This window comes from Hevea brasiliensis, chromosome 7 (assembly GCF_030052815.1).
Source record: "Hevea brasiliensis isolate MT/VB/25A 57/8 chromosome 7, ASM3005281v1, whole genome shotgun sequence".
In the NCBI taxonomy this organism is placed as follows: Eukaryota; Viridiplantae; Streptophyta; class Magnoliopsida; order Malpighiales; family Euphorbiaceae; genus Hevea; species Hevea brasiliensis.
Genome location: NC_079499.1, coordinates 103,249,690 through 103,263,131, shown reverse-complemented (window position 1 = coordinate 103,263,131; position 13,442 = coordinate 103,249,690). Strand labels below are relative to the sequence as shown.

The 13,442-nt window shown below is 31.1% G+C and overlaps 1 non-coding gene across 1 annotated transcript; it reads left to right on the top strand.

The window, feature by feature from the left end:
• The first annotated feature begins 1,241 nt into the window (after positions 1-1,241).
• On the top strand, positions 1,242-1,349 carry LOC131181779 (small nucleolar RNA R71). Its single transcript, XR_009150257.1, has one exon. It is a non-coding gene; the product is annotated as a small nucleolar RNA R71 (small nucleolar RNA).
• The last annotated feature ends 12,093 nt before the right edge of the window (positions 1,350-13,442 follow it).

Genomic DNA, 13,442 nt, shown 5'->3' with positions numbered 1-13,442 from the left:
TGGATCCTTGAGCTTTGGAGGAAGTTTCCTTTGGAGGATAGCACTACATTCTTACATCAAAGCTACAGTTTCATCATCTTCAAGTTTCCTCTTGTTTGAGAGAATTTCTTTCAAGAATTTTGCATAAGAGGGCATTTGTGAAAGAGCATCAACAAAAGGCACATTTATGTAAAGTTTCTTCAAAACCTCTAAGAACTTCCCAAATTGCCTATCAAGCTTGGCTTTGTGAAATCTTTGTGGAAAGGAAGTCGTGGCTTGTAGGGTTCGGGAGGTATATATTTCTCTTCCTTCTCTTCAATTTTCTCTTTACAATTTTCTGCACTCTCTTGTTTTTCACTCTCATCATATTTTCTCATTTTCTCTCTTCTCACTGCTTTCACTCTTCTCATCATTTATAACTTTTCCACTTCTTAAAGTAATAGCTTGACATCGCTCTCTTGGATTTTCTGGTTGACTTGGAAGCTTTCCAAAAGACTTAGCACTTGAGGAGGATGCTTGTTGTGCAATCTGGTTTTCCAGCATTCTGTTGTGTGTTTGCATCTGTTCCAGCCTTGCTTTCACCTCTCTCATCTCCTCATCATGCTTATTTTGGTTAGCAAGTATCTGTTGCAATAAAGCTTCAGTGGTGGAATTTCGTTCTTGCGGTTTTGGTGGAGGGTTCAAATTTTTCTGCTGAAAATTAGGCAGTGGTTGCCTATTTTCTCGATATGGAACTTGACTCTGTTGTGGTTGAAAATTCGATTTTGAACTTGATTTTGCTGATTTCCCATGAAAAGTTGGGATGATTCCTCCAATTTGGATTGTAAGTTTGAGAATAAGAATTCCCCATTTGTTTGTTTCCATAATTACCAACATATCTCGCTTGTTCTCCATAGTCTACTCCATACCGTAGTTTCTCTGCATAAGCCACTTGTTGTGAACTTCCAGCTGATGATGATGAACTAACCAACATACTCAAATCTTCCATCTTCTTAGCAAGGACATTTGTAAGTGCATCAAATTTTGCATTAATCATGTTGAATGGATCAAGATCATACATTCCAGCAGCTTGCCTTTTCTGAGTTGGAGCTGGTCCTCTTGGACTACTCCAAAGATGAGTATTCTTTGCAATTTTCTCCAATAGCTCATAAGCTTCATCTTCATGCTTTATAATAAATTCTCCTCCTGTTTGAGCATCAATAATTCCTCTGATTGCAGGAGTGACATTTGTGTAGAAATTCTGATTTATCATCCATTTTGGAATGGCATGATGTGGGCATAATCTCTCTAATTCCTTCCATCTCATCCATGACTCATAGAGAGTTTCATCTTCTCTTGGTCTGAAAGCTGTCATTTGATTCCTCAACTCTTGAGTTTTTCCAGGTGGAAAATATTGTGCAAGAAATGCATCAGTGAGTTGCTCCCAATTTGTAATGGAGTTGTGAGGTAAAGAATCAAGCCAATCCAATGCTCTATCTTTCAAAGAGAATGGGAATAGCTTCAATCTTGCTGCATCATCAGACACTCCAGGTTGTTTTTGCATGTCGCAAATCATAGCAAACTTCTTCAGGTGTGTGTGTGGATTTTCAGAAGGATGTCCTCCAAATTGAGAATTTTGAATCATTTGAAGAACTCCAAAATCCATCTTGTAACTATTTGCATCAATCCTTGGTCTTGCTATGCTCTCTCTCAAATCATCAAAACGTGGAAAAGCATGATCCATCATACTTCCCCTAGGCACGTTTGCATTAACAACTTCTTCTCCGTGGGCTTCATTTTCATTGTTTTGACCATTTCCAGCATTACCAACACCAATTCTAATTCTTTCATCAGCCATGTCTGCTTCAATTTCAATCTCTCTCAAAGCTTCCTTCCTTTTTCTGGTCTCTTTCTTGTTGGCTTTACAAAATTTCTCAATTTCAGGATTGAACAGTAAGGTTGTGTCACTTGAGCTTCTAGCTCTTCTCATAAAAGATTAAAAGTACCTGAAAAAGAACAAACAAACACAAAAATGAAAAGATAACAAAAATAAAACTATAATCAACTAAAATAATCAAGAATTCAATCTTAAACAAACAACTCCCCGGCAACGGCGCCAAAAACTTGATGCGTCCCAACCGCAAGTACACGGGTCGTACAAGTAGTATAGAAAAATATCGATCCCACGAGGAGTTGTGTTAATGATTGAATTTTCGATATAAAAGTTGACTAAATCGAAGTATTTATGAAATTAAAATAATGAATTAATGGGTAATGGAGTATGCAATCTAAATGTGCAAAATTAATATTCTATTCAACAATGTATTAATTAAACTAAAATTGCATCAAATTGAAATAAGCAAGTTCAAATATGGCAATATTCAAAATGGCAAATGATTAAATTCGATTAGAAATTAACAATGATAAAAAGGTGATTCCGGATTTCGGGATTTCATATTCGAGCTATTTTGGGATTTTAAATCGGTTATCCAATTTTATGAAACTTATGGGTTTTAAGGAGATTAATTCTTAAATCCTTTGAATTCCCTTTCGAGTGAGACAAAGAGTGCCTTAATCAAACTAATCCTACTTTCGTGGAGTTAGAATTAATTAAGACCCATTAAGTTCTTTAATTAATCTGTGAATCCTCTTAATCCTTAGCCTATTTCTAGGTCTAAGTTAATTAAGTCCAATTTCTTGATTATCTATCACAAGGTCTTCTCCTTTCGGTGCTTCAACCATGGATTAAGAACATCACTTAATGGGATCCTACACTAAGCATGTCATTAAGCATACAAGAAATGAATAAAACTCATTAAGACCACAAAATATGGATTACCCAATCAAAATCCACAAAATATCTCAAATATTACAACCCTTACTCCAGAATCAAAAGTAAACTACTCACTATCCATAATGCTTACAAGATATGATGAGTTTAAATGGAAATAAAGCTTTAATCTAAGCTAAGAAATAAGAAATTAAACACTAGAAGTATAGAAAATTTATGGGAAGAAAGAAATCTGCAAATCTTGGTTGAAAATAGTGTGGAAGGTGAAAGTGACTCCTCAAATTCTGCCTCTTTTCTCCTCTTCTTCTTTGCTCCTTGTCCCCCTCTAAAATGGGAAAATGGGACTATTTATAGCATTTTTCTGACATGGAGCCCTAAAATAGTATGTTCTAGGAGGAATTGATTGAGGGAATCTTCTGCCAGCTCATTAATGAACTCTTTATGGGACTGCATAAGTGGATCGCATAAGTTATGCATCCCTTATGCGCTGGTTCTGAGTCACTTATGCGAAATCGCATGACTTGGTGCATAGGTTATGCACAATTCCGTGAATGTGCATAAGGGAGGCGAGAATGTGCATCGCTATCTGTCTCCTTATGCACATTTCACTGGTTCTCAAATGATGATCTTTCTCCTTATGCAGATCTGCATAGCTTATGCGGCAAGTTATGCACAATTTGGTCAATGCATATTTCAGCTTGAAAACTTGTTTTTGACATCTTTGGCTGTAGAAGACACTCCTCAATGGCAAAATTCTCTTCAGTCCTTCAAAAACACCATTTTTCCTACAAAACAAAGTAAAAATTACAAATTAATCCAAAATCGACAATTATGAAAAACTAACTAATTTACTAATGAAATTAGTTAAAGATAACTAATAATAGAATAAAATGGCTATAAAATTAGACCTAAATGACTATGCAAAATGTATGCATCAGAATGTCATCTTTGGAATGATTTCTATGGTACCTCCATTCTTGTGGAATATCTTGATGTTGAGGTTCCTCAATTTGTAGTTCTTCCACATTTGGTTGGGAGTCATCTTGAATTTCAATATTTGTGGAGCAAGGGAGTTCTTCTTCTTTGTCATTTTGATCATCCTCCACTGGTTCTTTTGATTCAAGCTCATCATTATTTGAACTCTTTGAGTTTAGAATCTGCTCAATCTCATCATCACAAGAATCTTTCCTTTGCAAGGAAGTGTTAGCATCATCAAAAAGTATATGCATTGATTCTTCCATGGTCAATGTTTTTCTATTGAAGATCCTATATGCTTTGCTATTTGTTGAATAGCCTAGAAATATTCCTTCACAGGATTTAGCATCAAATTTCTTGAGATTGCTGTCTTTGTTATTCAAAATGTAACATTTGCAACCAAAGACATGAAAATATGCAATATTGGGTTTTCTTCCTTTCCAAAGTTCATAAGGAGTTTTCTTTAAAATAGCTCTAATGGAAACTCTGTTTAAAATGTAGCATACTGTATTTACAAATTTCTTGTAAATATTTTGGTAAACTGCTTTCATTCAAAGATTGTTCTTGCCATTTCTTGCAAAGATCTATTTTTCCTTTCAACAACTCCATTTTGTTGTGGAGTTCTAGGAGCTGAAAATGTATGATAAATACCATTTTGAGAGCAGAAATTTTCAAACAAATTATTTTCAAATTCTTTTCCATGATCACTCCTCAAAGATGTAATGCAATATCCTTTTTCATTTTGAGTTCTTTTGTAAAAAGCTTCAAATATATCAAAGGTTTCATCTTTATGAGCAAGAAAGAAAGCCCATGTGAATCTTGAAAAATCATCAACAATTACAAATGCATATACCTTGCCTCCTAGACTTCTAGGTGTGATTGGACCAAAAAGATCAAGATGTAATAATTCCAATGGTCTAGACGTAGTTACAACATTTTTTGATTTAAAAGATGATTTTGTATGCTTACCAAGTGCACAAGCTTTGCATTGAAATTCTTTTTCAAATCTTAGCTTTGGAAGTCCTCTAACAAGGTTCTTTCTAGAAAGTTTAGCAAGTGTACTCATGCTAGCATGTCCTAATTTTCTATGCCATAACCATGCACTATCATCTGATGTCATAAAACATGTTTCACAATTTTCTTCAAGACTTGTTAAATCAAGTAAGTAAATATTATCTATTCTAGCACCAGCAAACATAACATTATTTCCATGAATCTCACAATGTGAAGAAGTAAAAATGACTTTAAAACCATTATCACAAAGTTGACTAACACTTAAAAGATTGTACTTTAATCCTTGGACTAATGCAACATTCTCAATGCAAGGATTTTTACCAATAGTTCCACATCCAACAATTTTAGCTTTGCTTTTATCACCAAATTTCACATAACCTTCTTCTTTCAAGGTAAAAGAGGAAAACTTGCCTTTATTTCCTGTCATGTGCCTAGAGCAGCCACTATCAATGTACCAATGTTCTGCTTTCCAAAGATACTCCTTAGGCGCACTGAAATTAGTTAACTGTTCTTAGGTACCCAAGCAACTTTGGGTCCTTGGATGTTAGTAACATTAGGTAGGGTTCCTTTGGGCACCCATACTTTCTTTGCCTTAAAGGTTCCTTTCCTAATAGGACAAGCATTAATCATATGACCATTGTGATTGCAATAAAAGCATGTAATACTTGGTTGAGAAAAGGATGTAGCTTTAACAAAAAATTGTTTGTATTTTCCATACTTCATAAATCCATCATATCCAATTCCAGATTTTTCATTTGTAAATCTTTGATTCCCAAGAAGTATATCAAGTGTTTCTTTTCCTTTTGTAAATTTAGATAAATCTCTTGTCAAAGATTCAACTTTTTCCTCAAGAATTCTGTTTTTCTCAAGAAGTTGTTCACACACATCTTTTGATTTTTGAAGCTCATCATTAACTTCCTTAAATAATTTCATTTGAGATTTATAAAATTCATTTTCCTTTGAAGCCATACTCAAGGAAATATTTTCTGATCTTAAAGCACAATTTTCATGAACTAAAATTTTGCATTTCTTTTTAAAAGTTCTATACTTATCATATGTCTTCACAAATGCAAGTTCTAATTCATCAACATTAGAAAGTTCAAGATTTACCTCATTTTCACTATCTTCGATGTGTGAGCTTTCACTTTTTTCTTCAATTGCCATCATACAAGTGTTTGCAGCCTCTTTGTCACTTGTTTCATCATTTGATGAAGAGTCACTATCACTCCATGTTGCTGCCATTGCCTTTTTGCTTTTGTCCTTTCTAAACTTATTTTTCTTCTTCAAAGTAGGACATTTTGGCTTAATGTGGCCTGGTTTGTTACACTCATAACAAACTATTTCACTTGAATGATTTGGAGTCTTTGGAGCATATTTCTTTGTGAACTTCTTGTATTTGCTTCCACCTTTTCTAAATGCTCTTTTGAATCTTTTGACTATCATAGCCATATCTTCATCATCATCACTTGAAGCACTTGAATCATCACTTGAATTAGCTTTAAGAGCAACATTTTTCTTTTTCTCATCTACTTTTTCGGATATGAAAGCTATCCCTTTCTTTTTCTTTTGATCACCTTCATTCTCATCTTTCTTATAAATCATCTCATGTGCAATGAGAGAACCAATCACTCATCATAGGTGTATTTTCCAAATCCTTGGTGTCTTGAATAACAGAGTCTTTGCTTCCCACGTCTTTGGAAGAGACCTCAAAATTTTCTTTACAAGTTCTTGTTCTTCAAATCTCTTTCCAAGAGCTTTAAGTAGATTTACAAGGTCCAGAACTGCACTCATCTCAAAGAATAGTGTCACCAGGTTTCATCTCAAATAATTCATAATCACGGATGAGGAGGTTTGCCTTTGACTCTTTTACCACATCAGTTCCTTCATATGTGACTTCTAGTTTGTCCCATATTTCTTTTGCAGTTTGACATCCTGAAACACGATTATACTCATTAATATCAAGAGCACAATGAAGAATGTTAATAGCCTTGGCATTTGTAGAAATTTTCTTCCAATCATTATCATCAAATTCAACTTTAGCATTAGGAATTTGTACAGTTCCTTCACTGGTTTTATAAGGAATATAAGGACCATCTTTAACTATTCTCCAAGCATCAATGTCAACAGATTGTATAAAGTTTCTCATTCTAGTTTTCCAAAAGGAATAATTTGTGCCATTAAAAAGTGGTGGTCTAGTGATGGAATAACCTTCAGCTAAGGGGGCAGGTATACCAGCAGAATTTCTAGATGAACTAGCCATGTGTGTGGATCACTCTAAGGGGTTTAATCCTCAAGCAAGAGAGACAAGCTCTGATACCAAATTGATGTCCCAAAATATGTCCAAGAGGGGGGTGAATTGGACTTTTAAAAACAATTTTCGGTTCTTGCTCAAAACCTTTGAAAATTGCAGCTAGGTTCAACTCAATTAACTAATGTGAAAAATGAACAATATAGCTCTATTGACAAGTTGACTCAAGGTTAAGCTATATGCAATCAGTATACTGATATAACAGACTATATTAACATTCAGTAAATATATCAGTAATCTGAATACGTTTTTAACACAGCAACCAGAGCAGTATACCAAATATTCTAACTGACAGCAGATCAAACAACATGCAGATTAAATCAGATATCAGCAGATTTAGCAGTAAAAGCAGATTTAGCAGTAAACTAATTTTCTCAGTTAGCAGCAAGATTGACAGCAAACAATATCAACTTTCATATCAGCAAAAGCATATCAATCATAAAGCTAAATTGCATAAATGTAAAGAGCAAGGGTTGAGAAAATGAACACTGAAATTTTTATAGTGGTTCGGCTTTAACTAGCCTACATCCACTCTCTCAAAGATTCAACTTTGAGTCTTCACTCCACTATTCTTCTCTTTTCAAGGCAAGAGACAAAGCCCTTTACAAATCTTCACAACAAAGCTTTTACAAGTAGCTTCACACTTCTACCAAGTGTTAACCCAAACACTTTTCACAACCAAGCTTCAATAGGTGCTTGAATGACCTCTCACAAATGATAATAATGTGTTTAAAACTCACTCTCACTCAATACAACAGAATCTATAAAGAAGAGTTGAGTAAATAAGCCAATGAAGAGCAATAAATCACTTTGAGCACTTTTGAATGAAAGCTTTAATGATTTTGAACAGTAGAGGGACTTTCATTAAGTGCAAAATGGCCAAAGGAAGGTGTATTTATAGCTTTGGAACATTTTTTACCGTTGCAGAACTCATTTGAACGTTACAGATACGAATTTCAAGAAAATGGCCGTTATTTTGTCGTTTTCTGCGATGTTGTGCAGAGTTGAAACAGTTAGCATACTTGAGAAAATAGCAAACCAGTTAGCATACTAAAATAAGTAGCAAACCAATTAGCATACCAGGAAAACTTTTCTGCATAACTTTCAAAACTATAAAACCTTACTCCAAATCATAGTCAAACACTTTTTAGGCCAATAATGATATTTTAAAAAGAAAATCTTTTGAGGGATTAAAAATAAGCATCATTGACTTTTACTCCTCAATTCTTTTCACAACCAATTCTAGAAATTAAAACTAACTTCTATACTAGATGTACCTTCAAATCTGATTTTCAATGAAGCCTTGGAAGGTAACATTTTCTTCTTTTATCTCCTTTGATTCGTCCTGTGTTATCCTTAGATTGTCATCATTTCTTCAAAAGCACGAATCCATTATAAAATCCTTGTATCATTTTTCTTTGAGATACACAATACTTAAAACAATGTTAGTTTGATTCTAGTTGAGTTTTGGTATCATCAAAATCTATGCTCCTTTGAGCTTGTGGGGTCAACATAAACCTATTTATCATAAAAATAACATTAGGTTTCTTTTTATAGGTTAATTAATTTAATTTTTTTTAATTAATATTGCTAAATTAAGCTTAAAAGAAAGTTTGATCAAGAAATCTTTATTTTTTTTATAAATGATAAATATAAAAAAAAAAACTCTACACAAGAAGACTTTACATTTAAATATTTGTTATTAAATTATATTTTATTCAATGCATTATAATAAATAAATAATAAATGTTGTGTTATTAATATTAATTAGTCTTAAACTAAATTATATATAATAAATCATTAAAATTTTGTTTCAATTGAATTAATTAAATGATTTTATTAATTATTGATACATAATAAATTTATTTAGAAGAAATAAATTTAATAATTTATATTATTAGAAAATAAAATTTTTATTTATGTTTTTAATATAAATATTTTTTTTACGGATCTTTAAAGCTTGCAATATATTAAAATATAATCTACTTGAGTCTTTCAAAGAACACTAAAAGTAGATTCTGCCTTTCTCTTTTATTGAAAAAATGATTAAACATCTTTTAAATGAAGAAATAGAAGTGGAGTAGTTATTACTATTATTATTATAATAATTATATTAATTTTTGAAATTTTGATATTTTTAATAGATTATAATGATAAATTGAAAGTTAATAGTATATTAAAAGATGATTTAAAGAAATTTAAAAACTTAAAAAAATAGAAAAAAGTGAAGAAATCAAATTTCAAAATTCACGTCTACCGAAATTTATATGAAAAATTACTTAAAACTCTAATTAAGATTTAAAATGTGACTCAAATTAAACTGAAAATCAAGCATAACAAAAAATTCATTGCAACGCAAAACCTGCCAGTGTCTTGCTAAGTTGCTGTAAAAAAGTAGAAGCCCTAAAAAAAAATTGTAGAAGCTAATTTTGCTTTGGTCCTTACGCTCCCCATACCTATGGAATTTTTTTCTTTTTTCCACAACAGGCATGAATTTCATACCAGACAAGATAATTATTTTTAGAAAAATACTATTTAATTTTTTATATTTTAATAAAATTAATTATTTAATCATTTATTTAAATAATACAGTTATTTAATTTTTATAATTTTAAATTAATTAATTATTCAGTTTCTGTTTGCATTTTTTTTTTTTTAATATACTGGATAAGAGTGTCGGCATGAAAACCGACGCTAACGCTATTATTGTCAGTTTTGTCTTTAAAACACCACTCTGGCTAAATTTGACTAGATCTGAAAATTATTTCATCGGCTGTAGCTGAGGGGAAAATGAATGGAAGTAAACTTAGAGAGTGACGTCTGGCCTAATGGTAGCGAGGTAAAACAAAAAAGTAACTTGTCTGCTAGTCTTCTGCAAGTAGAAAAATCAATTAAAGAAGATTAGGATATTCATTAATATTTAAATAAATTATTTATAAAAAAATATTAAATTTTCAGATAATCACACATAATTTTTATATATTTTAATTTTTTTAATTTTAAAATAATTAAATTGTTTCATTCTAAATATCATAATTGACAAAAAGAAATCATTTGGATTAAATTTTTATGAGATGTTAGTTTTCGAAGGGAGGGATTGAATTTTCATATTGAATTAAAAGAATAACATATCAAATTAAATATATAAAAATCAAACTCATTGGAAGCATTGAACTAATGAAATCCATGTGGATATATATATTTATCGCAATAAAAAAAATGGAGTGAAAGCTATTATACAGAGACAGCCACGCTTACGATGGATTCGAATTAATTTTATTCTCAAGTAAAGAAATATGAGTTGATCTCAGTAGGCGATCAGTCCCGTGTTTTTTTTTTTTTTAAATTTAATAAATGTTTAATAGTCAATAGTAATTAATAGATTATAAATCTGTCTATTTATTACCATTTAAAAATAGAAAAAGAAAACTAAGGCTCAACCACATTATTTTTAACAAATAATAATAATTATTATGTAAAAATTTATAAGACTATAAATAGCTCAAGATAACACAAGACTTCTAGTAAATCAAAAAATTCAAAAAAAGAATAGCGTAATTAGTCTCTAATTTTTATTGATAACAATAATTAATTTATAAATGGCCTACTTGCAAAAAAATAATAAATTATGTTTTACCTACCAACAACTTTGAATTGAAAAATTAATATTAATTACTAAAGGAACTATGATTTTGATAGCTTTTTTTTCCTTCAAGGTTTTTTTTTTTTTTTACAAAAATACTGGCTTACCTCTCAACAAATTCAATTTGGGAAATTAATATATACTAAAATTTATCTGATAAGTAATATGTTTACTCTTCTCTTTCTTCATAAGTTTTGTTTAGTTGGAATAATTTAGCTAGAGGATTTTAAGTTCTCATAAAGTATAAAAATCTATCTTATTTGATTGATATTTTACCTCAATTTCTTAGAAAGAGAAGAAATTGCTTTTCTCACTTGTCAGGAAGTGACTTACTTATCCTCATAATGATAAATTACTTTATAAAAAATTAACTTTTCAAAAAGTAGAGATTTTAAACGAAATATCATCCTAGTTCCAACCTTACCAAGCCCATCCCTCTCTTGACACACACCTACTCGTTTGTTTTTCACCTACTTTGGGGTTAGCAAACCAAAAACACACTCATATTCCTCTGTTTTTCACCTATTCCTGGAACAGCAACCCAAAAACATACACACACACTTTTCAGTTTTTCATCTACTCTTGGCACAACAATCCAATTGACTCTTTACGTTAAATAGGAAATTACTTCTTTCAATTCTCAAGAAGTAACTTACTTATCCTCGTGATGATAAATTACTTTATAAAAAGTTAACTTTTCATAAGGTAGAGAATTTAAATCAAACATCACCCTATTTCCAACCCTGCCAAGCCCAAAAGCTTATAATATATTAAAATATAATCCAGTTGAGTCTTTCAAGGAACAGTAAGAGTAGATTCTCGCTTTCTCTGTCAATGAAAAATGATTAAACATCTTTTAAATGAAGAAATAGAAGTGGAGTAATTATATTATATTATTGTTATTATATCCTAAAAGAGCCGCCTTTTCCTGTTTTTAAGATCAATAAATGGACTTACTCACCCTTCCATCTTTTTCAATTCTATTACACTCATTTTCTGCTGCTATTTTAGAATAGTTTTACATCTATTTTATTTTTATAATTGAGTATTTTTTATATTTTTAATTTTATTTTAATTAAATTATTAATTTTAATTGCTTTATATTTAATTTTTAAAATTTTGATATTTTTAATAGGTTTTTATAGTGAATTAAATGTCAATAATACATTAGGAAATGATTTGAGGAGGTTTAGAAACTTGAAAAATGGAAAAAGATGAAGAACTCAAGTTTTGAAATCTAAACCTATCGAAATTTGCATAAGAAGTTGCTTAAAATCCTGCTTAGGGTATATCATAGTATTTAAGATGTGGCTCATGTTAAACTAGAAGTCAAGCGCAGCAAAAATTTTATTTTAACACAAAACCTGCAGAGATTTGCTGAAAAACCTACTTACCCTGTGCTGCTAGGTAGTGTAGTGCCTAGAACCTTGTTTAAGATGTTGCTTAGGATTATGCTGACCTGAAAATTTTGACACCTCATCTTCTATTCATTTATTTGTCCTTATCCATTTTTAGACCTACTTTAGGACAACTTTTAGGATCATATAAAATCATCTTTTTCTAGTTTTTGCCCTAAGAAGGAGAAGAAGTAAATAGAAAAAAAGGAATAACGAAAGAAAAGGAAAAAAAAAAAAAAGAATAAAAAGGGGAAGGGAGGACGCCATTTCTACTGGAGAGGTGCTGCCAAGTGACATTAAACTATAGTTTTTCAAAGTTTTGACTCTCCTTCACCTGGATTTTTCTATTCTTAGTCCATTTATATATTTTCTTTGTTAGTTTTATCATTTCCTTATGTAAATTTTACCTTGATAGAATATTTTTTTAAGATTTCAGAGTTGGGTTATAATATTTTGAATTTATTTGTGGATTTAGATGGGGTTTTTTTTGTCTAGATTTATATAAATATGAGTTTTAATTCTTTTTTCTTATGTGCTTTATGACTTACCTAATGTTGGATCCCATTGGGTCTAATTTCTAATCTTTGATTGAAGAATCGAAAGATGAAAATTAGGTATAGATAATTAAGGATATGAACCTAAAAACATCTAGATTTAGAAATAAACTAGGGATTTAAGAGGATTCATGATTGATTATAAAATTTAATGGGTTTTAAGTGAATCAAGTAATGTACGAAAGTAGCTTTGTTGTAACACTCCTATTTGCATAACCTGGTAAATTACACTGTTCCGGTGACCGATGTCGGTCCGGACAATTAAGAGGATTAGAACTATGTTTAAGACACCTAGAAAAGCCTTGAAGGAAAATAAATAGTAATTACCAAATAGTTAAGTATAGATAAAAAAAAAAAACAAAGCATAAAAAGTTAAATGAGCCGAGGGTCACAGCAATGGGTGACCTTACTGGAAAGTGACTGCGAGGTCAATCCTAACCCTAATTTTGAATGGAAAATTGTGACACTACGGTCCTAAGGACTATTGTGAACCTAGTGGAAAAGAGAAATTACATAAAAGAGCTTATAAATAGGTCAAATAATTAGGTTAGGACTCCGGAAGAAATATCGAATTACTTGCAAATCGGATCAAACCGGCGAGGGGCAATTTGGTCAACTCACCCCTAGAGGTGACTCCTGACCTAATTGTTCAATAAAATTAGAGAAATGAAAATTTTAGAATATAGAACTAAATTAAAGAACTATGAAAAAATAAAGGAAAAAGAAAAAGAAATGAAAATAGGTTTGTTACATCACCTTAGTGACCTCACTATGATGTCAAAAATGAAATTTATTTAATTGA